This window comes from Pseudoliparis swirei, chromosome 12, assembly GCF_029220125.1.
Source record: "Pseudoliparis swirei isolate HS2019 ecotype Mariana Trench chromosome 12, NWPU_hadal_v1, whole genome shotgun sequence".
In the NCBI taxonomy this organism is placed as follows: Eukaryota; Metazoa; Chordata; class Actinopteri; order Perciformes; family Liparidae; genus Pseudoliparis; species Pseudoliparis swirei.
The window spans coordinates 20,449,303-20,469,823 of record NC_079399.1 but is presented as its reverse complement, the minus strand read 5'-3'; the positions used below and the strand labels follow the sequence as shown (position 1 = coordinate 20,469,823).

Genomic DNA, 20,521 nt, shown 5'->3' with positions numbered 1-20,521 from the left:
TCAGGGCTGCATGCGTCTCCTCAGCGTGGAGAACCAGCCGGTGGACCTGATTATGGTGCAGCAAAGGCTGCTGGGAAACTAAAGCCACCTGCAGGTCGGGCGCCGTGCTGCCGTCGCTGAGCGGCCGAGCGCCAGGCGCCGAGTCCCCGAGAGCGTATCGGTGGGCGGTCATGTGAGAGGCAGCAGGTGTCCCCGCTGATCGCCTGGTGTCCTCAATGTCTGCAGGCTTCATATCGCACGGCATCTGGAGGTGATCGCTAGAAAAGCGAAGATTTACACCGCTCTTTGCGGAGGGAAAAATAAAAGGTCTTTATAGTCTTCAGTGATATATGATAGTGGACAGTTTTTACATCCAGCAATAAACTCTGCCCCGGCCCGGTGTTGGATCCATTGCCCCTTAAACTCTCATCCTGGTGATATGTTTTGTCACATTCACATCCAAAAATACAAACATAAAAGTTCTCAGATACCAAGAGTGATGATTGATCGCACAAGGGCCCATTGGATCATAAGTCTATAGCCATAACCACTCAGCCATCCTGGTTATTAATCTTTGACGTTAGAGGAAATATCATCTAACGTTTGCAGTCCTGCTCTGTCCGTGTAAGTTGTCGGAGTCATTCGAGATTAATTTTAAACAAATGCACACAAACAATAGTAAGCATCCTCTCGCACTCAAAGTATTTCCATTAAAGAACGGAGAATTATTGTTCATGGGAGACCGAGAGGGTGAAATAATCCCTGGCAGCCCTGTTTGTATAGAATACAACAGACACATCCTCACGAGAGAAGCAGAATCTGCTCCAGTCATAGTTTGATTTTTCATTTATTCAGTTATTATCCATAAGAATTCAGTTCTACGGTAGATCTGAAGGAACAGAACGAAACCAAAAAGATGACATCTGGATAAGCAGCCAGGAAACCCATCTGAGTTTCAACTGAACAGGTTTAGATTCAACCTTCCTTAGAAGTAGTAATGGATGAAGCACATATGTCGTAGTAAAGTAAAAACTGTCAAATATACCAGGAGTGGAGATGGAATCCGTATTCATTGAATGTGTTGTTACTCTGTAATGATTCCTTCTGGTCACATGACATCTATTGCTCTGTCCATCCGGGAGAGGGTTCCTCCTCTGTTGTTCTCCTGAAGGTTTCTTAACCTTTTTTCCCCGTGAAAGTTTTTTTTCTTGGGAGTTTTTCCTCCTTCTTTTGTTTGTCGATAAATAGACTTCTTTTTTATTTGAAGGGAGTAATATAATACCAGGAGTGGGGATCGAACCCACGAGGACAACTGCCCATTGGATCTTAAGTCCAACGCCTTAACCACTCGGCCATCCTGGTTATATTTACAGTTTGATTTCAAGGGAAATTTTATGAAATTTTCCTCCAATATTAACAAGATACATTTATTTGAGAGGCAAAGTAATGCGTTTGGAGTGTTGGAGGTGAACCATCCGGCAATGTTGACTAGTTTTGTTTGTCTATAAATAGGATGCAGACTTCTTCTTTATTTAGACGGGAGGAGCAGAAGGGGTTTCTTTTCAACCTTCCATCCTTTGGTTCTCCAGTGTGTCTTCAATGAGATTTTCATTGCTCTAATAAAATTAGATCAAGGTAAATTTTTCTCTAAAGGAAATTCATTTCTGAGTGGGTTAGAATTTGAGTTGCAGCTGTTAATGACGTTCTTTCGCAATTTCCGGTGATAATCTACAGAATATGATTCAGATTTCTTCTTTTTTCTTTTTGTCAGAAAATGAATTAGAGTTGTACTCATGGACATTTGTGAAGTGGTGGAATTATGCAAATTGTTCTGTGCTGGAAGACCATCCCAATCTTATTGTTTGATTAACCAGAGGGGTTAAGGTTTGAACAACAATTGGATCAGTAGAATTTATTTATATAGACATTGGTTGTTTTTCAAATTTATATTACAAATCTTGGGTGAACTCTGTATTGTGGTGGGAGTGAACCATCCAGCAATTGACTACTTTGTTGTGTTCTTAATTGACTGTCTGCTCTTTGTGTTCATTCAATTTGGTTATTCTCATTGGATCTTAGTCCCGTATTACCTTGTTTATGTTGCAAGTCATCAAATGTATTTATTGCTAATTTTTCAGCTATTATCATTAGTTTTGTTTTCGCTAATAATATTCCCCATGTTGATGAATTCATCATTTCTTCATCTCTGTTTTGTACCTGTATCTGGAACAGACAAATAAATATATCAATCAATCAACAAGTAACAGAGTTTTAATATCAACACATTTTGAGAGCCAGAGGATTTGAATTTGCACTCTCAAGGAATGACCAATCTAAGACCGGTCTATGGATGAGAAGCTGTTGTGAAATGTGTATAGAATTTTCTGCATTAAAGTGAAACTTTCAAATATACCAGGAGTGGGGTTTGAACACACGAGGGCATATGTTGGATCTTAAGTCCAACGCCTTAACCATCGCATCCTGGTGATATTGTATGAGATTTCAAATATATTTTCTTTTTCCTCAAATTTAGCAAGATAAACATACTTGAAAAGAGATGTTTTGGAGTGAACTGCCCGGCAATGAAGCTGGATGGAACCATCCGGCAATGTTGACTAGTTCTGTTTGTGATAAATAGGATGCATCTTCTTTTGTTGGCGAGCAATATAATACCATGGGGATTCGAGGCATGCCATTGGATCTTAAGTCAATTAACCACTCCCATCCTGGTGATTTTATTGATTTTCAAGAAATTTTGTTTTATTTCTGCTTTACAGATAAACAATATTTGTGGAAAGATGTGGTGGGGTGAACCATCCAGCAATGTTGAAACTTTGTTTTCGATAAATAGACTTTCAATTTAAAGGAGTAATATAATACCAGGAGTGGGGTTCGAACCCACGAGGGCTATGCCCATTGGATCTGCCTCCAGGCATGGCCAAAAATCCATTGGCTCAGCAATCTGTGCTCGCTCAACTTAATGGATGGGCCAATGGCGTTGACCTCTGATTCGGCCAATCAAGCGTTGGGTACAAACCAGCCAAATCTCGCGGCAAGTCTCGCGAGGTTGGTCTGACGTCATAGCAGTACACTTCAACAATGGATGGGCCAGTGGTGCGTCGGCCACACGATGGTTCAGCCAATCGTTCGCGCACAAGATCATGAAGGTCACGGCTACGCGATATTGGACGTATGAATAGCTCTTTTCTAACGAAGAAGACAACGTGTCAATCGTAAGTTATCCTACTTTATTGATAGATTGGCCGCGCCCCATTAAGCGTCACATCTAGGTTGTTAACTTTTTTCTCTCGCCGGTGTCACGGCATCACGTTACAGGCTGGCGACGAATGCTCGAATGATCGGCGTTACCTACATTGTAATAACAGGTGTTGGACAAGCAGTATAGCAGTCAGTGTTAGCTAAGCGCCAAAGCATAACAACTAAATCCGTTGACATGTGCGGTTTTATTCTCTTCCATTAGTACACTGTGTATCTACATGAAGTCATTGGTTGCCATTTGTACATTCGCATAACGAGCTAAGGCTCGCAAGATCGCAACGCGATCGTGTAATAATAAGTGTATAATATTAACGCGACTTGCAAAAATGTCCGGAAACGCGTATGGATAAATACTACTGTAGTGAAACACGCCAAACGTCCAAGTATAGACCAGCAGATGTACATGGATTAATTTATAAAGAACTCTTATAATATCATCTCTCATTTTATATATAGCGTTAAAGGAAATAGAGTCATAGTGTTTATTACTGGTATTTAACAACTGGTATGGAGACTTATTATGAAACAGTATAATGTTTGCAGTATAATTGTATGAATCATATGTGTATCCATATATATATATATATATATATTTATATGTATTGATAACGATTACATGCATGTAAATACCATGTTTCAATAACCGAAACAACATGTTATCAGTGTAGTTTGCTTAACTAACAGTTGCTGTGTCTGTGTTACTGTACTCATTAAACAATGCACTAATTCAGCAAGCTCAGCACACCATGGTTATGGCTATATTTTAGATATTATCGTTGTTTCAATGTTTCTCTAGATGAGTTAGCACAAAACCAAAGAAACCCTGCTAAGGCTATGAGCGATAAGGTGGATGGCAAGGCTGAGGGCGTTTGCCAGCTATGGGGTTTGGCCTTCTGGAGGAGGCAATAGACCAGCCCAAGGCAGAAGAAGTGGTCTGCCTATCAGAAGGTAAAGTATAACACAATAATGACCGTTTACATATTAGTGTCATTAGTATACCACACTTGATTTATTGACTTGACATTCGCAGAATAATGTCATTAAGACCTCGCACACTGAGTGACTCACTCCAGGCTAAATATCAAATCTTACCTATTTCAGATTGAGAAATGCCCCATGCAGGCCGTGGACAGATCTCACGCTCTTTGGAGGTCCATGGCCACCATAGCCTGTGATTGTGGGATTCCACGGCGTTATGGTGATTTGTTTAATAATGATGTCTCTTTATTGTTCATCTTGCATTGCATGTCTGTTACAAAGCTGTTATGCTGTTGTTGTTACAATATTCTGCTGTTGTTCCACAGTCCGTGGCCTCAGCCTCAGCACCAGCTGCAGCACCAGCCTCAGCACCTGCTCCAGCACCAGAACCAGCACCTGCTCCAGCACCAGAACCAGCACCTGCTCCAGTACCAGCATCTGCTCCAGCACCAGCACCAGCACCTGCTCCAGCACCAGCAGCTCTTGCTGGTGCTGAACAGTCCATGGACTTAGCGCGGCCTTTTCTGCGACCTGTTCTAAGTGTAACAATGGTGAATATATTTTTTGGTAATTCAAGTTTAGAATGAATTATTTTGTATGTGTTGCATCTTCAAATTCACTCTGATTCGTCTTTCAGTTTTCTAAATCACGCTTTGGTGGGTCAAAGTCGGCCTCACGAAAGCCATATTTAGTGGCTAGGAGGACCCCCAGTCCTTCTCCTCCTCCTCCTCCTCCTTTCATATCCTCTGTGAGGACACCCAGCAGTCCTGCTCCCCCTTCATCCCCTGGTATGTCCTCTGTGTGGGCACCCAGCAGTCCTGCGGCTCCTTCATCCCCTGGTATGGCCTCTGTGAGAGGACACCCAGCCCCTACTGGGAACTATGGCGTTGCTGAAGATGCTGTGAGTACTGTGCAGCTTACTGTATTGGTCTTGCTTTATTTTAAGTCATATTTTGTGTTGTCTTTATTTATGCATGGACGTAAATATCATTGGTTGTCGTCGTCTTTCAAACAGGGTGAGTCTGGAGGAGTTCAGCTAGCCGCTGCTGGGGCTGCAGCTTCATTCTGGTTGCCGTCGGAGATGAGAAAGACCCTCCCTGTGCAGGACCAGAGGTGGATTGCCAACACCCTCTTTCCCTCCGGCAAACTGCGGACAGATTTGAAGCTGTGGTATGAGCCCCCTGGCCCGGCCCTCATCTACCATCAGACTCCAACACCCGACCGCTTTTTTATACACCCGCTGATGGTGTGGATGCCCTACCGCCTGTGGAAGGTGAGGGTGTTCTGCCCAGATTGTGGGAAGCAGCTGACAGGCTCCGGTGTCCAGGTCGGTGGGAAGGTCTTGACATCGACAGGTATTACCTGATGGTGGCGGAGACACTCAAGTGCAATGTGTGCTCCAAACAATACCTGCTGCAGCCGACAGTCAGACTGTTGAAACCAGCTGGACCTGCCACACCAACAGTTGTTTATTTGATCCTGACCCAAAGTGAGTAAAGGAGTTTTGCAACCGCCTCCCTTGAAAATGTAACTAATCACTGCAACAAAGGAAAAGAAACATTTTTTTTGTCAAATGTATTTGTATATTCATAAATACAGGTTCATATTAGAATAGTGTTACGCTTGGTGCTTTATATGTTTATTCTACACTGTCCTCTGTATTTAAATAGCGAACAAATAAATAAAATGAAATGTGCATTTCAGGTATGCTTGTGACATCCGTGTCATTCGGCTTGGGACGGACTCTCGGCAACAGTCCAGCACGGCTGGCAAGGTAGCTGAAGGAGAACCATGGGGAGGGAGAAATGGCTGAACCGGTTGGCGAGGCACACTATGCTGGGAGTGTGCTGACTTTGTGGAGCGGCCCAGTCTCCTTCCAGTGGTCTGCCAGGAGCCCCCAGAGCCCATCGACATCCCCACCAGTCGCTGGCTGCTGTCTGTGTACGGCAGGGACATCCTCTGCCGCATCGACCACATTAGGGCCAGCATCACCTCCACATTTGGGTCTATCTTAAAGATGGACTCAACCAAAAAGGTAATATATAATATAAAACTGTGTATTACATTGCCATGGACATTATATGTATTCTCCTGTGCACATTAACATAGCTGTCTGTGATAAAATGCATTTGCAATTATTATAGATTTAGAATGTGTAATAAATCTACTTTCCCTTACCGATGTAGATAATGTGTAAAAAGAAGTGTAATCTGGGAAGATCACTGCCGTCCACATCACAGATCACAAAGAAGCTGGCACGGGCCTGACTTAGGGGACAACTCTGGGTGACCTCGGCAATGAGGTCGGCCAGATAGTGAACAGTGTCCTGACGGTGCAGGAGGGGCCGGGACTGGATGTGATGGTCTCCGGAGTGATGGAGCGGTACCGCCAGGCTGTCGGCTGCACTACCGATGCTCACACCCTCTATCCCATCTTCATGAGCAGCTTGTCAGCCTGTATCTTTGAGTGGGACGCAGGGGGGACGGCCACTCTGTTGCGGCAGGCAAAGAGAGAGCAGCTCTGGCAAGAGGGTGTGCCAGGAATTACTGATCGCCTGGTGGACACGCGTATCAGTAAGAAGGAGCTGAGCCAGTACTGCCGTAGGAGGACACGCGGTGGAGGCCACCATCAACCTCCTCGAGCAGCTGCTCCATACTCTGGGTGGGGAAAGGGAAGAGACCTCATGGCTCCTGGCCCTGCTCCTGGCCCTGCTCCTACTTCTGCTCCTGCTCCTGGCCCTGCTCCTACTTATGCTCCTGCCCGCAGAAAACTTTTAAGAAAAGTACTGCACAACACGTGCAAAAAATGCAAAATGCGGGCAGTTCAGGACTGCAGAGACTGGGCACAGCCAGTACAAGGGGGTCATTTACTGCAGTAGAGACAGGTCCAAAGGAGCAGTGGTTGGAAAGCAGGAGAAAAAAATAACTTTGGACATTAATTTTGTATATAATTGTTAAATATGTTTAGGTGTTCTATTATAATGTGGTGTTTTGTATATTTTGTCCGTATCTTATTTTAATAAATCGTTGCATTTCTCATACGCTTTGCTTTCAAACTCTTGTTTTCAACTGACTAATAACTCTCCAATACTCTGATTAGAGTAAAAGCTACAATATTCAATTCAATTCAGTTTATTTATATAGCCCAATTTCACAAATTACAAATTTGTCTCGGAGTGCTTTACAATCTGTACATAGACATCCCTGCCCCAAAACCTCACATCGGACCAGGAAAAACTCCCAAATAACCCTTCAGGGAAAAAAGGAAGAAACCTGCAGGAGAGCAACAGAGGAGGATCCCTCTCCAGGATGGACAGATGCAATAGATGTAATGTGTACAGAAGGACAGATTTAGAGTTAAAATACATTCAATGAATATGACAGAGTATGAATAGTTCATAGTAGGCATATTCCACGATGGAGACCTCCACGATCCATCAGGCAGATGGCGGTGGGGAGGAGGAGGGCGAGTCTCAACAGTGGGCGGAGTCTCAACAGGACAGTGTGACAGGAGCAGGAATTCCACGGCCCAGACCTCGATGATCCATCAGGCAGATAGGATCTATGGATCTATGCCGTCTCATAGGGTCCGATGACCCCATGAGACGTGAAGTCAAAAGGACTCCGGGGGAGAAAGCAGTATTGTTTTGTTAGACTGATCCGTTTTCATCACTTTTACCCAGGGCCACAGTAACTCAAATGAGAGATAATAGAATTACAATGTATATATCAATACTATCTCAGTTCTCTGTTCATGTTCAAATTATAGATAACGCTATACCTTGAGTAAACAAAGGCGTTTTATTTAAAACGTGTGTATTAACAGGTCATCTGCATTGGATACATCATAAGTAAAGTATGGAAATTGTATTTCATACTAACATAACAGTTAATTGCATACGTCAATATCGGGCAACAAAAGCACTTTTAATATGAATATCATAAATCTCCATCCTGCTGGTGTCGGGATTTGAACCCGGCTCACTTTCTTTCCTCTCTCTCTCCCCTTCTCCCCCTTTTCCTTTTTCTTCCCCCTCTCCCTTGATGGACTATTGTTCCCCAGCTTTAGCGCAGCGCCTTAGACCGCTCGGCCACACTACCACAAAATGCAACATATGCATCAGCTTGTTGGGATGAATATGTGTTGCCCACTGCAGCACTAAAGAGTGAAACCATTTCCTTCAGAGTGTTCAGTCAAAGGCTTAAAACGTTTGAGAAGGAATAGAATATGTAGAGTATCTCTCCAGATTTTGAGGATTTTCAATTAGTTTAGGATGGTTTCGATCCATCGACATCTGGGCCCAGCACGCTTCCGCTGCGCCACTCTGCTCTTTTTAATGTTTATGGGACTTGCAAATATGTGGTTCAGTTGTTTTGGACATCGTCGAGAACAGCTGACTTTTTGCAAAAATTACCATTTGTTGGACATCGCAGTGACTTTGTTCCTCGTGATTTCCCCAACTAAAAACTAAGCATCTTGACGGTGTCTAGAAAAGATGGCAGTGGTGGGATTTGAACCCACGCCTCCATAGAGACTGGAGCCTAAATCCAGCGCCTTCGACCACTCGGCCACACTACCTTGGGTTTTGGGACTTGCTTCTGCTGAGCCCAGTCGTTCTGAAACCACTGTCGTCGTATCAGTCAACTTACTGTCAATGTTCGTTGTACCTGGAACAAAAATGTGAAATGCCAACCGAAAACATAAGAAGAATCAATCACAGGAGCAAAATCAATTGATATTTTAGACTTTGGTCAATTATTGATCAGTATTGAACAGTTCAGGAAAACATGGCCATTTAAGCTAAAATGGAAGGGGTCCATTTATCAATGAGTAACAAAAGTAGTTTCTCATGCCAGATGACAAAGCCTGGTACTTTTCAGGAGAACATGAATCTCTGAGACTTTAACAGAGAGCTTTTCAAATGGCAGTGGTGGGATTTGAACCCACACCTCCTGAGAGACTGGAGCCTTAATCCAGCGCCTTAGACCACTCGGCCACACTACCACAAAATGCAATTTATGCATCAGCTTGTTGGGATGAATATGTGTTGCCCACTGCAGCACTAAAGAGTGAAACCATTTCCTTCAGAGTGTTCAGTCAAAGGCTTAAAACGTTTGAGAAGGAATAGAAAATGTAGAGTAACTCTCCAGATTTTGAGGTTTTTCAATTAGCAGAGGATGGTTTCGATCCATCGACATCTGGGTTATTGGGCCCAGCACGCTTCCGCTGCGCCACTCTGCTCTTTTTAATGGTTATGGGACTTGCAAATATGTGGTTCAGTTGTTTTGGACATCGTCGAGAACAGCTGACTTTTTGCAAAAATTACCATTTGTTGGACATCGCAGTGACTTTGTTCCTCGTGATTTCCCCAACTAAAAACTAAGCATCTTGACGGTGTCTAGAAAAGATGGCAGTGGTGGGATTTGAACCCACGCCTCCATAGAGACTGGAGCCTAAATCCAGCGCCTTCGACCACTCGGCCACACTACCTTGGGTTTTGGGACTTGCTTCTGCTGAGCCCAGTCGTTCTGAAACCACTGTCGTCGTATCAGTCAACTTACTGTCAATGTTCGTTGTACCTGGAACAAAAATGTGAAATGCCAACCGAAAACATAAGAAGAATCAATCACAGGAGCAAAATCAATTGATATTTTAGACTTTGGTCAATTATTGATCAGTATTGAACAGTTCAGGAAAACATGGCCATTTAAGCTAAAATGGAAGGGGTCCATTTATCAATGAGTAACAAAAGTAGTTTCTCATGCCAGATGACAAAGCCTGGTACTTTTCAGGAGAACATGAATCTCTGAGACTTTAACAGAGAGCTTTTCAAATGGCAGTGGTGGGATTTGAACCCACGCCTCCTGAGAGACTGGAGCCTTAATCCAGCGCCTTAGACCACTCGGCCACACTACCACAAAATGCAACATATGCATCAGCTTGTTGGGATGAATATGTGTTGCCCACTGCAGCACTAAAGAGTGAAACCATTTCCTTCAGAGTGTTCAGTCAAAGGCTTAAAACGTTTGAGAAGGAATAGAAAATGTAGAGTATCTCTCCAGATTTTGAGGTTTTTCAAAGAGCAGAGGATGGTTTCGATCCATCGACATCTGGGTTATGGGCCCAGCACGCTTCCGCTGCGCGACTCTGCTCTGTTTAATGGTTATGGGACTTGCAAATATGTGGTTCAGTTGTTTTGGACATCGTCGAGAACAGCTGACTTTTTGCAAAAATTACCATTTGTTGGACATCGCAGTGACTTTGTTTCTAGTGATTTCCCCAACTAAAAACTAAGCATCTTGACGGTGTCCAGAAAAGATGGCAGTGGTGGGATTTGAACCCACGCCTCCATAGAGACTGGAGCCTAAATCCTATCTGCCTCAGGCATGGCCAGCAAAAAATCCATTGTCAGCGCCCAATCCCTGTGCTCGCTCAACAATGGATGGGCCAATGGCGTTTCGGCCTCACAATGGATTCGGCCAATCACGGTAGCCGCAGGCAAACCGGCCAAATCTCGCGGCAAGTCTGCCAAATCGCTGCAAGGTTGGTACGACGCATAGCGTACACTTCAACAATGGATGGGCCAATGGTGCGTCGGCCTCACAATGGATTCAGCCAATCGTTACGCCGCACAAGATCACGAACACGGCTACGCATGACATTGGGCGAAGCTCTTTTCTACAACGAAGACAACGTGTCAACCGTAAGTTATCCTACTTTATTATTTGTTAGCCGCCGCCACATCTAGGTTGTTAACTTTTTCCGCCCGCGGTGTCACATCACGTTACAGGCACAGCGGCGAATGCTCCGAGATCGCGTTACCTACATTGTAATAACGAGGTGTTGGACAACGGTATAGCAGTTGTGGTATAGCGCCAAGCATAACAACTCGTCCGTGACATGGCACGGTTTATTCTTCTCCATTAGTAATACACTGTATCTACGAAGTCATTGGTTGCCATTTGTACATTCAAGATAACGAGCTAAGGCTCGCAAGATCGCTGGCCGTCAACGCAAGTCGTAATAATAAGTGTATAATATTAACGTGACCTGCAAAATTTCCAGAAGCGCCATGGATAAATACTACTGTAATGCACCCGAGTGAAAACACTAAGCGCCCAAGTATAGACAGCAGATGTACATGGTTAATTTATAAAGACTCTTATAATATATCTTCATTTTATATAGCGTTAAAGGAAATAGAGTCATAGTTTATTACTGGTATTTAACAACTGGTACAGACTTATTATAGAAACAGTATAATTACACAGTATAATTGTGAATAATTTGTATCCATATATATATATATATATATATGTATTGATATGATTACATGTAAATACCATGTTTCAATAACCGACAACATGTTATCAGTGTAGTTTGCTTAACTAACAGTTGCTGTGTCTGTGTTACTGTACTCATAAATATGCACTAATTCAGCAAGCTCAGCACACCATGGTTATGGCTATATTTAGATATTATCGTTGTTTCAATGTTCTCTTTAGATGAGCACAAAACCAAAGAGCCACAAGGCTATGAGCGATAAGGAGTGGATGGCAAGGCTGAGGCGTTTGCCAGCTCTGGGGTTTGGCCTTCTGGAGGAGGCAATAGACCAGCAACAAGACAGAATAAGTGGTTCGCTAACTATCAGAAGGTCAAGTATCGCACAATAATCACCGTTTACATATTAGTGTCATTAGTATACCCCACATTGATTTATTGACTTGACTTATTCAAGATAATGTCATTAAGACCTCGTACACTGAGAGACTCACCAGGCTAAATATCAAATCTTACCATTTCAGATTGAGAATGCCCCATGCAGGCCCGTGGACAGACCACGCTCTTTGGAGGGTCCATGGCCACCATGGCCTGTGATTGTGGATTCCACGGCGTTATGGTGATTTGTTTAATAATGATGTCTCTTTATTGTTCATCTTGCATTGCATGTCTGTTACAAAGCTGTTATGCTGTTGTTGTTGTTACAATATTCTGCTGTTGTTCCACAGTCCGTGGCCTCAGCCTCAGCACCTGCTCCAGCACCAGCACCTGCTCCAGCACCAGCACCTGCTCCAGCACCAGCACCAGCACCTGCTCCAGCACCAGCACCTGCTCCAGCACCTGCTCCAGCACCTGCTCCAGCAGCTCTTGCTGCTACTGAAATGTCCGTGGCCTCAGTCTCAGCACCAGCACCTGCAGCACTGCTGCTTCTGAACGATCCGTGGACTTAGCGCGGCCTTTTCAAGTACCTGTTCTAAGTGTGTCAATGGTGAATATATTTTTTGGGAATTCAAGTTTAGAATGAATTATTTTGTATGTGTTGCATCTTCAAATTCACTCTGATTCTTCTTTCAGTTTTCGAAATCACGCTTTGGTGGGTCAAAGTAGGCCTCACTAAAGCCACATTTAATGGCTAGGAGGACCCCCAGCCCTTCTCCTCCTCCTCCTCCTCCTTTCATATCCTCTGTGAGGACACCCAGCAGCCCTGCGCCTCCTTCATCTCCTGGTATGTCCTCTGTGAGGACACCCAGCCTCTCCTTCATCTCCTGGTATGTCCTCTGTGAGGACACCAGCAGACCTCCTTCATTTCTGGTATGTCCTCTGTGAGGACACCCAGCCCACTGGGAACTATGGCGTTGCTGAAGATGCTGTGAGTACAGTGCAGCTTACTGTATTGGTCTTGCTTATTTTAAGTCATATTTTGTGTTGCCTTTATTTATGCATGGACGTAATTATCATTTGTTGTCACTGTCTTCCAAACAGGGTGAGCCTGGAGGAGTTCAGCTCGCCGCTGCTGGGGCTGCAGCTTCATTCTGGCTTCGGAGATGAGAAAGACCCTCCTGTGCAGGACCAGAGGTGGATTGCCAACACCCTTTCTTTCCTCCGACACTGCGGACAGATTTGAAGCTGTGGTATGAGCCCCTGGCCCGGCCCTCATCTACCATCAGACTCCAACACCCGACCGCTTTTACACCCACTGATGGTGTGGATGCCCCACCGCCTGTGGAAGGTGAGGGTGTTCTGCCCAGATTGTGGGAAGCAGCTGACGGGCTCCGGTCACAAGAGGTCGAGGAAGGTCCTGGACATCGAGCAGGTATTACCTGATGGTGACGGAGACACTCAAGTGTTGTGTGCTCCAAACAATACCTGTCAACGAGTCAGACTGTCCGGAACCAGCTAGACCTGCCACACCAACAGCTGTTTCGACTGATCCTGACCAAAAGTGAGTAAAGCAGTTTTGAAACCGCCCCTTGAACATGTAACTAATCACTGCAACAAAGGAAAATAAACACTTTTTGTCAAATGTATTTAAATTCATAAATACAGGTGCATATTAGATAGTGTTACTTGGTGCTATATGTTTATTCTACACTGTCCTGTATTTAAATAGCCAAATAACAAATAAAATGAAATGTGCATTTCAGGTATGCTTGTGACATCCGTGTCATTCGGCTGGTTGCCTGGGACCGGACTCTCGGCAACAGTCAGCACGGCTGGCAAGGCAGCTGAAGGAGAACCATGGGGAGGAATGGCTGAACCGTTCTACACTATGCTGGGGAGCATGCTGACTTTGTGGAGCTGAGTCTCCTTCCAGAGGTCTGCCAGAGCCCGCAGAGCCCATCGGAGTCCTTCCAGTCGCTGGCTGCTGTCTGTGTACGGCAGACATCCTCTGCACGTACCATGAGACCAGCATCACATCCACATTTGGGTCTATCTTAAAGATGGACTCAACCAAAAAGGTAAGACATAATATAACTGTATTCAATTCAATTCAATTCAGTTTATTTGTATAGCCCAATTTCTGGCCAAAAGTACAAATTTGTCTCGGAGTGCTTTACAATCTGTACACATAGACATCCCTGCCCCAAAACATTGCCATGTACATTATATGTATTATCCTGTACACATTAACATAGTTGTCTGTGATAAAATACATTTGCAATAATTATAGATTTAGAATGTAATGTCCGTCTACTTTCCCTTACCGATGTAGATAATGTGTAAAAGTGTAATCTTAAAGATCACTGTCATACATCACAGATCACCAAAAGAAGCTGGCGGCCACGGCAGGGACTCTGGGTGAACTCCGCCGGCAATCGGCAATGAGGCAGATAGTGAACAGTGTCCTGAACACTCGGTGCAGGAGGGCAGATCTTGACGGGCGTGATGGTCTCCCGGGAGGATGGGCGGGCCGCCGGGCAGCTGTCCACCCCCACTGGTGCTTTACATCGACTGTGGCTGCTGTATAAATGAAGGTTGAGCAAGCTGCAGACCAGGTTTTTAAGCAGCTTGGCCAGACCTCCACATACGGCTGGACATATGGCACTTGTCAGGAGCTGGCTGTCGGGCTGCACCACCAATGCTCTCACCCTCTATCCCATCTTCATGAGCAGCTTGTCAGCCTGTATCTTTGAGTGGGACCTTGAGGGGACGTCACCTGTTGCGGCGGGCAAAAGAGAGAGCAGCTCTGGCAAGAGGTGTGCAAGGAATTACAATCGCCTGGGTGGACACGGCGTATCAAGAAGGAAACTGAGCCAGTACTGCTGAGGAGGACACAGCGGTGTGGAGGCCACCATCAAACTCTCGAGCAGCTGCTACATACTCTGGGTGGGGAAAGGGGAAGAGACCTCATGGGGGTGCCACTGCTGGACCAGGCACGCATGGAGCACATTTGATAGATAGATAGATAGATATATACTTTATTAATCCCCAAGGGGAAATTTGTCGAGTCAGTAGCAGCAACACACAAGAATAAAGCAAAACACAAAATATGTGTGAAGAGGTTGAGGTGATCTGGCAAGGGAATTGTGAACTGTTGTAGAGCCTCATAGCCACGTGGCAGAATGTTCTCTGTATCTCCTTGTGGCAGCGGAGCGTGAGAGGCGTCTGGAGAAAGTACTCCTCTCTGTCCCTAGCAGGAGGTGGTGGAGAGGGTGGTCGGGTTGTCAATATGGACACCAGTTTCTTCAACGTCTCCTCTCACCACCTGTTCCAGGTGCTCCAGCTGGCAGCCGATGATGGAGCCTTCCCTAACCAGTTTAAGGCGGCTGGTGTCACCGGCTCAGTGCTCCCCAGCAGTTGGCAAGTGGCACTAGCCTGGCTACAACCACAGCGACTGATAGAACAACTCCAACATCTTGCTGCACACGTTGGATCGAAGCTTTCTCAGGAAAGAGTCGACTCATCCCTTCTTGTACTGGCGATGATGTTGGCCTTTATTCTACACCAGGCATGGAGCACATTTGGCGTGTACCGGCGCCACGTGGGGTGCATCCAGGGCGTTCCAGGTGTGTGCCGCAGCTCTACAAAGGTCAGGAACGACCACCAAGAGTCGGGTCATCCTGACACGATACCGCTGTGCCAGAGGTCCCTGTCCTGGGTCCTTTCACCTCCCTTGAACAGGTTCATTTCCAGTCTGTGTTAGTGTCTCTCGTGTTTAAAAAAACTAAAAAACGTTTAGGTTATGTTTGAAAGCATTATTCAGATTGGAAAGCATTAAAAACATTTATTTTCTTTCCAGGAACTAGTGCAAATGCGCTGAATTTCCAGTTGTATCTCCTGGAAGGCCTGAACAGGTGGAACCAGGATCGGGCGACTGCAGCGGTGACCAGCAAGCGTCATCATGGAGTTCTTGGCGTCACGCCGGTGAGTGTGACACTGTGGGACTGACCAGTTTTCATCACTTTTACCCAGGACACAGTAACTCAAATGAGAGATAATAGAATTACAATGTATATATCAATACTATCTCAGTTCTCTGTTCATGTTCAAATTATAGATAACGTCAATACCTTGAGTAAACAAGGGCGGTTATGCTTTAAAAGCGTGTGTATTAACAGGTCATCTGCATTGGATACATCATAAGTAAAAGTATGGAAATTGTATTTCATACTAACATAACAGTTAATTGCATTGCACCACGATCAATGTCCGGGCAACAAAGCACTTTTATATAGATATCATAAATCTCCATCCTGCTGGTGTGGGGTTTGAACCCAGCTCACTTTCTTCCCCTCTCTCTTTCTCCCCTTTCCTTTTCCTTTTCTTCCTCTCTCCTGAGAGACTGGAGCCTTAATCCAGCGCCTTAGACCACTCGGCCACACTACCACAAAATGCAACATATGCATCAGCTTGTTGGGATGAATATGTGTTGCCCACTGCAGCACTAAAGAGTGAAACCATTTCCTTCAGAGTGTTCAGTCAAAGGCTTAAAACGTTTGAGAAGGAATAGAAAATGTAGAGTATCTCTCCAGATTTTGAGGTTTTTCAATTAGCAGAGGATGGTTTCGATCCATCGACATCTGGGTTATGGGCCCAGCACGCTTCCGCTGCGCCACTCTGCTCTTTTTAATGGTTATGGGACTTGCAAATATGTGGTTCAGTTGTTTTGGACATCGTCGAGAACAGCTGACTTTTTGCAAAAATTACCATTTGTTGGACATCGCAGTGACTTTGTTCCTCGTGATTTCCCCAACTAAAAACTAAGCATCTTGACGGTGTCTAGAAAAGATGGCAGTGGTGGGATTTGAACCCACGCCTCCATAGAGACTGGAGCCTAAATCCAGCGCCTTCGACCACTCGGCCACACTACCTTGGGTTTTGGGACTTGCTTCTGCTGAGCCCAGTCATTCTGAAACCACTGTCGTCGTATCAGTCAACTTACTGTCAATGTTCGTTGTACCTGGAACAAAAATGTGAAATGCCAACCGAAAACATAAGAAGAATCAATCACAGGAGCAAAATCAATTGATATTTTAGACTTTGGTCAATTATTGATCAGTATTGAACAGTTCAGGAAAACATGGCCATTTAAGCTAAAATGGAAGGGGTCCATTTATCAATGAGTAACAAAAGTAGTTTCTCATGCCAGATGCAAGATGACAAAGCCTGGTACTTTTCAGGAGAACATGAATCTCTGAGACTTTAACAGAGAGCTTTTCAAATGGCAGTGGTGGGATTTGAACCCATGCCTCCTGAGAGACTGGAGCCTTAATCCAGCACTTTAGACCACTCTGCCACACTACCACAAAATGCAACATATGCATCAGCTTGTTGGGATGAATATGTGTTGCCCACTGCAGCACTAAAGAGTGAAACCATTTCCTTCAGAGTGTTCAGTCAAAGGCTTAAAACGTTTGAGAAGGAATAGAAAATGTAGAGTAACTCTCCAGATTTTGAGGTTTTTCAATTAGCAGAGGATGGTTTCGATCCATCGACATCTGGGTTATGGGCCCAGCACGCTTCCGCTGCGCCACTCTGCTCTTTTAATGGTTATGGGACTTGCAAATATGTGGTTCAGTTGTTTTGGACATCGTCGAGAACAGCTGACTTTTTGCAAAAATTACCATTTGTTGGACATCGCAGTGACTTTGTTCCTCGTGATTTCCCCAACTAAAAACTAAGCATCTTGACGGTGTCTAGAAAAGATGGCAGTGGTGGGATTTGAACCCACGCCTCCATAGAGACTGGAGCCTAAATCCAGCGCCTTCGACCACTCGGCCACACTACCTTGGGTTTTGGGACTTGCTTAAGCTGAGCCCAGTCGTTCTGAAACCACTGTCGTCGTATCAGTCAACTTACTGTCAATGTTCGTTGTACCTGGAACAAAAATGTGAAATGCCAACCGAAAACATTAAAAGAATCAATCACAGGAGCTCAATCAATTGATATTTTAGACTTTGGTCAATTATTGATCAGTATTGAACAGTTCAGGAAAACATGGCCATTTAAGCTAAAATGGAAGGGGTCCATTTATCAATGAGTAACAAAAGTAGTTTCTCATTCAATTCAATTAAATTCAATTCAGTTTATTTGTATAGCCCAATTTCACAAATTACAAATTTGTCTCGGAGTGCTTTACAATCTGTACACATAGACATCCCTGCCTCAAAACCTCACATCGGACCAGGAAAAACTCCCAAATAACCCTTCAGGGGGAAAAAAAGGGAAGAAACCTGGAGGAGAGCAACAGAGGAGGATCCCTCTCCAGGATGGACAGATGCAATAGATGTAATGTGTACAGAAGGACAGATTTAGAGTTAAAATACATTCAATGAATATGACAGAGTGTATGAATAGTTCATAGTAGGCATATTCCACGATGGAGACCTCCACGATCCATCAGGCAGATGGCGGTGGGGAGGAGTGGGCGGAGTCTCAACAGTAGGCGGAGTCTCAACAGGACAGTGGCGTAGTCAGGAGCAGGAATTCCACGACCCAGACCTCAATGATCCATCAGGCAGATAGGATCTATGTCGTCTCATAGGGTCCGATGACCCCATGAGACGTGAAGTCAAAAGGACTCCGGGGAGAAAGCAGAGTTAGTAACGTGTGATTGAGAGATGAAAATTCATCCTTAAGGAGAGAAAAAAGAGGAGATAGGTACTCAGTGCATCCTAAAACGTCCCCCGGCAGCTATAAGCCTATAGCAGCATATCAAGGGGCTGGACCAGGGCAAACCTGATTCAGCCCCAACTATAAGCTCTGTCAAAGAGGAAGGTCTTAAGTCTACTCTTAAACGATGTGACTGTGTCTGCCTCCCGGACTGAAATTGAAGCTGGTTCCATAAAAGAGGAGCTTGATAACTAAAGGCTCTGGCTCCCATTCTACTTTTTAAGACTCTAGGAACTACAAGTAGTCCCGCATTTAGTGAGCGTAGCTCTCAGTGGGCAATATGGTACCAAGCTCAAGATATGATGGTGCATCACCAATCAAGGCTTTGTACGTTAAGAGAAGAATTTTAAAAGTGATTCTTGATTTTACTGGGAGCCAGTGCAGAGCAGCTAGTGCAGGAGTGATGTGATCTCTTTTCTTAGTTTTAGTGAGAACACGAGCTGCAGCATTCTGGATCAACTGGAGGGACCTAAGAGACTTATTAGAGCAGCCTGATAATAAGGAGTTGCAGTAATCCAGTCTCGAAGTAACGTGGCAGGTATCCTCGTTTACAGTGGGGTCTGCTGTGGTAATCGATCTCTGCTAGCATGCTAGCAGGCCAAAACATGTTCATATCAAACCCCTCGAATTTGACAGGTTTACGAGAAGGTCCCCAGGGTAGCCGCACGTCTAAGTTATGGATCAGTGGCTCGAGCTCTAGCTGCGCCGGGCCCTACTTTGACCCGACAAACAACCTGATTAACCCAGCTGGTCCGGGCAATACGTAATTCGGACGGAGAAACCTGATGAAACTCTGGCCATGCCTCAGGAAATGCAGTCGATCTTCCGGTTAAAGTGGGATCGGCCTTCTTTGAAATCCACAGATCATGTCGGTTTTTAAAGTGGTTTTCGTTATGTACACTAGGGTTTGAAAATTTACGTGAGGGATACGGCCTAGCCATACCAAAATATGTATGCGCCATAACCCACAGGTGATTACTTGCATTTCTAGGGGGAGACCGACTCCACTCTTGGATAAGCTCCTCTACAGTTCTACCCCTAAATATCTTTCCTGCTATTTGATACCTCCGGCTCCAATTAAGCTTTCGATTTACCTCTCTGGCTTCTATCATGGTCAAGAATTGCACTGTCGTAAGAATAGCAGTGCTCATAGTTGTCGATCTCTGCGCAAAACCGTCGCCCAAAATAACCATATTTCACACCCGGGGCTTTGTACTGGTTTGGTAAGGTGCCTACTAGGCCTAGTTCATGATGTATAAACGGTTCCGCCCCTTCGTCAACATGTTTAGCCAGGACTGCAGGTGGCGCCAGACATCCCTTGCATAATCTAAGCTCCAACGAGGGAGTTTGTTTAGATGCACGCAGGTGATTCCGGTCAACCAGATCATACCGATGGCCAACATGAATAGCGGCCCATTGTTGTTTGAGAAATATTTCTAATTGCGAGCCTATGGGATCTTTTAATGGGTTAAAGGTATTGGTAGCAAAGCATGGTCCTAATAACGTTGTCTCATTAGGTAACAGGCCCAACCCATGATAACGGTCGAATCCTCTTTTTAAATTACCTGGATGATTGTCTGTGAAGGTCATCTCCCTCCACATTAAATTAATGTGCTTCGTCCCACAGTCAGTCTTGTACCCTGTGGTACCTTGGTCATCTAAATACTCCCCTTCGGTCCAGCAATAAGGTTGTAACTGTTGCCCGTTTTCATACTCGGGATCGCTCATCTGTCTCCTTCTTAGTCTTTTAATTGATAAATCATAAGGTTTGATCAACGTGTGGTTGACGCACCTTAGAAAGTTTCATTGGCTATTTCCGTTAGTCTCCACCCATCGTTGATTATCTTTATTGTCGAAGTCAGGAACCCACATATAATACATTACCAGGTTG

At 44.7% G+C, this 20,521-nt stretch overlaps 9 non-coding genes across 9 annotated transcripts; all 9 read right to left on the bottom strand.

Moving 5' to 3' along the window:
- Positions 1-8,732: 8,732 nt before the first annotated feature.
- Positions 8,733-8,814, bottom strand: trnal-uag (transfer RNA leucine (anticodon UAG)). Its single transcript has one exon. It is a non-coding gene; the product is annotated as a tRNA-Leu (tRNA).
- Positions 8,815-9,158: 344 nt separating this feature from the next.
- On the bottom strand, positions 9,159-9,240 carry trnal-aag (transfer RNA leucine (anticodon AAG)). The gene has a single exon. It is a non-coding gene; the product is annotated as a tRNA-Leu (tRNA).
- Positions 9,241-9,644: 404 nt separating this feature from the next.
- On the bottom strand, positions 9,645-9,726 carry trnal-uag (transfer RNA leucine (anticodon UAG)). Its single transcript has one exon. It is a non-coding gene; the product is annotated as a tRNA-Leu (tRNA).
- Positions 9,727-10,070: 344 nt separating this feature from the next.
- Positions 10,071-10,152, bottom strand: trnal-aag (transfer RNA leucine (anticodon AAG)). Its single transcript has one exon. It is a non-coding gene; the product is annotated as a tRNA-Leu (tRNA).
- A 6,356-nt stretch (positions 10,153-16,508) lies between these two features.
- trnam-cau (transfer RNA methionine (anticodon CAU)) lies at positions 16,509-16,580 on the bottom strand. The gene has a single exon. It is a non-coding gene; the product is annotated as a tRNA-Met (tRNA).
- Positions 16,581-16,747: 167 nt separating this feature from the next.
- On the bottom strand, positions 16,748-16,829 carry trnal-uag (transfer RNA leucine (anticodon UAG)). The gene has a single exon. It is a non-coding gene; the product is annotated as a tRNA-Leu (tRNA).
- A 351-nt stretch (positions 16,830-17,180) lies between these two features.
- Positions 17,181-17,262, bottom strand: trnal-aag (transfer RNA leucine (anticodon AAG)). Its single transcript has one exon. It is a non-coding gene; the product is annotated as a tRNA-Leu (tRNA).
- A 164-nt stretch (positions 17,263-17,426) lies between these two features.
- On the bottom strand, positions 17,427-17,498 carry trnam-cau (transfer RNA methionine (anticodon CAU)). Its single transcript has one exon. It is a non-coding gene; the product is annotated as a tRNA-Met (tRNA).
- Positions 17,499-17,664: 166 nt separating this feature from the next.
- Positions 17,665-17,746, bottom strand: trnal-uag (transfer RNA leucine (anticodon UAG)). Its single transcript has one exon. It is a non-coding gene; the product is annotated as a tRNA-Leu (tRNA).
- Between the last annotated feature and the right edge of the window lie 2,775 nt (positions 17,747-20,521).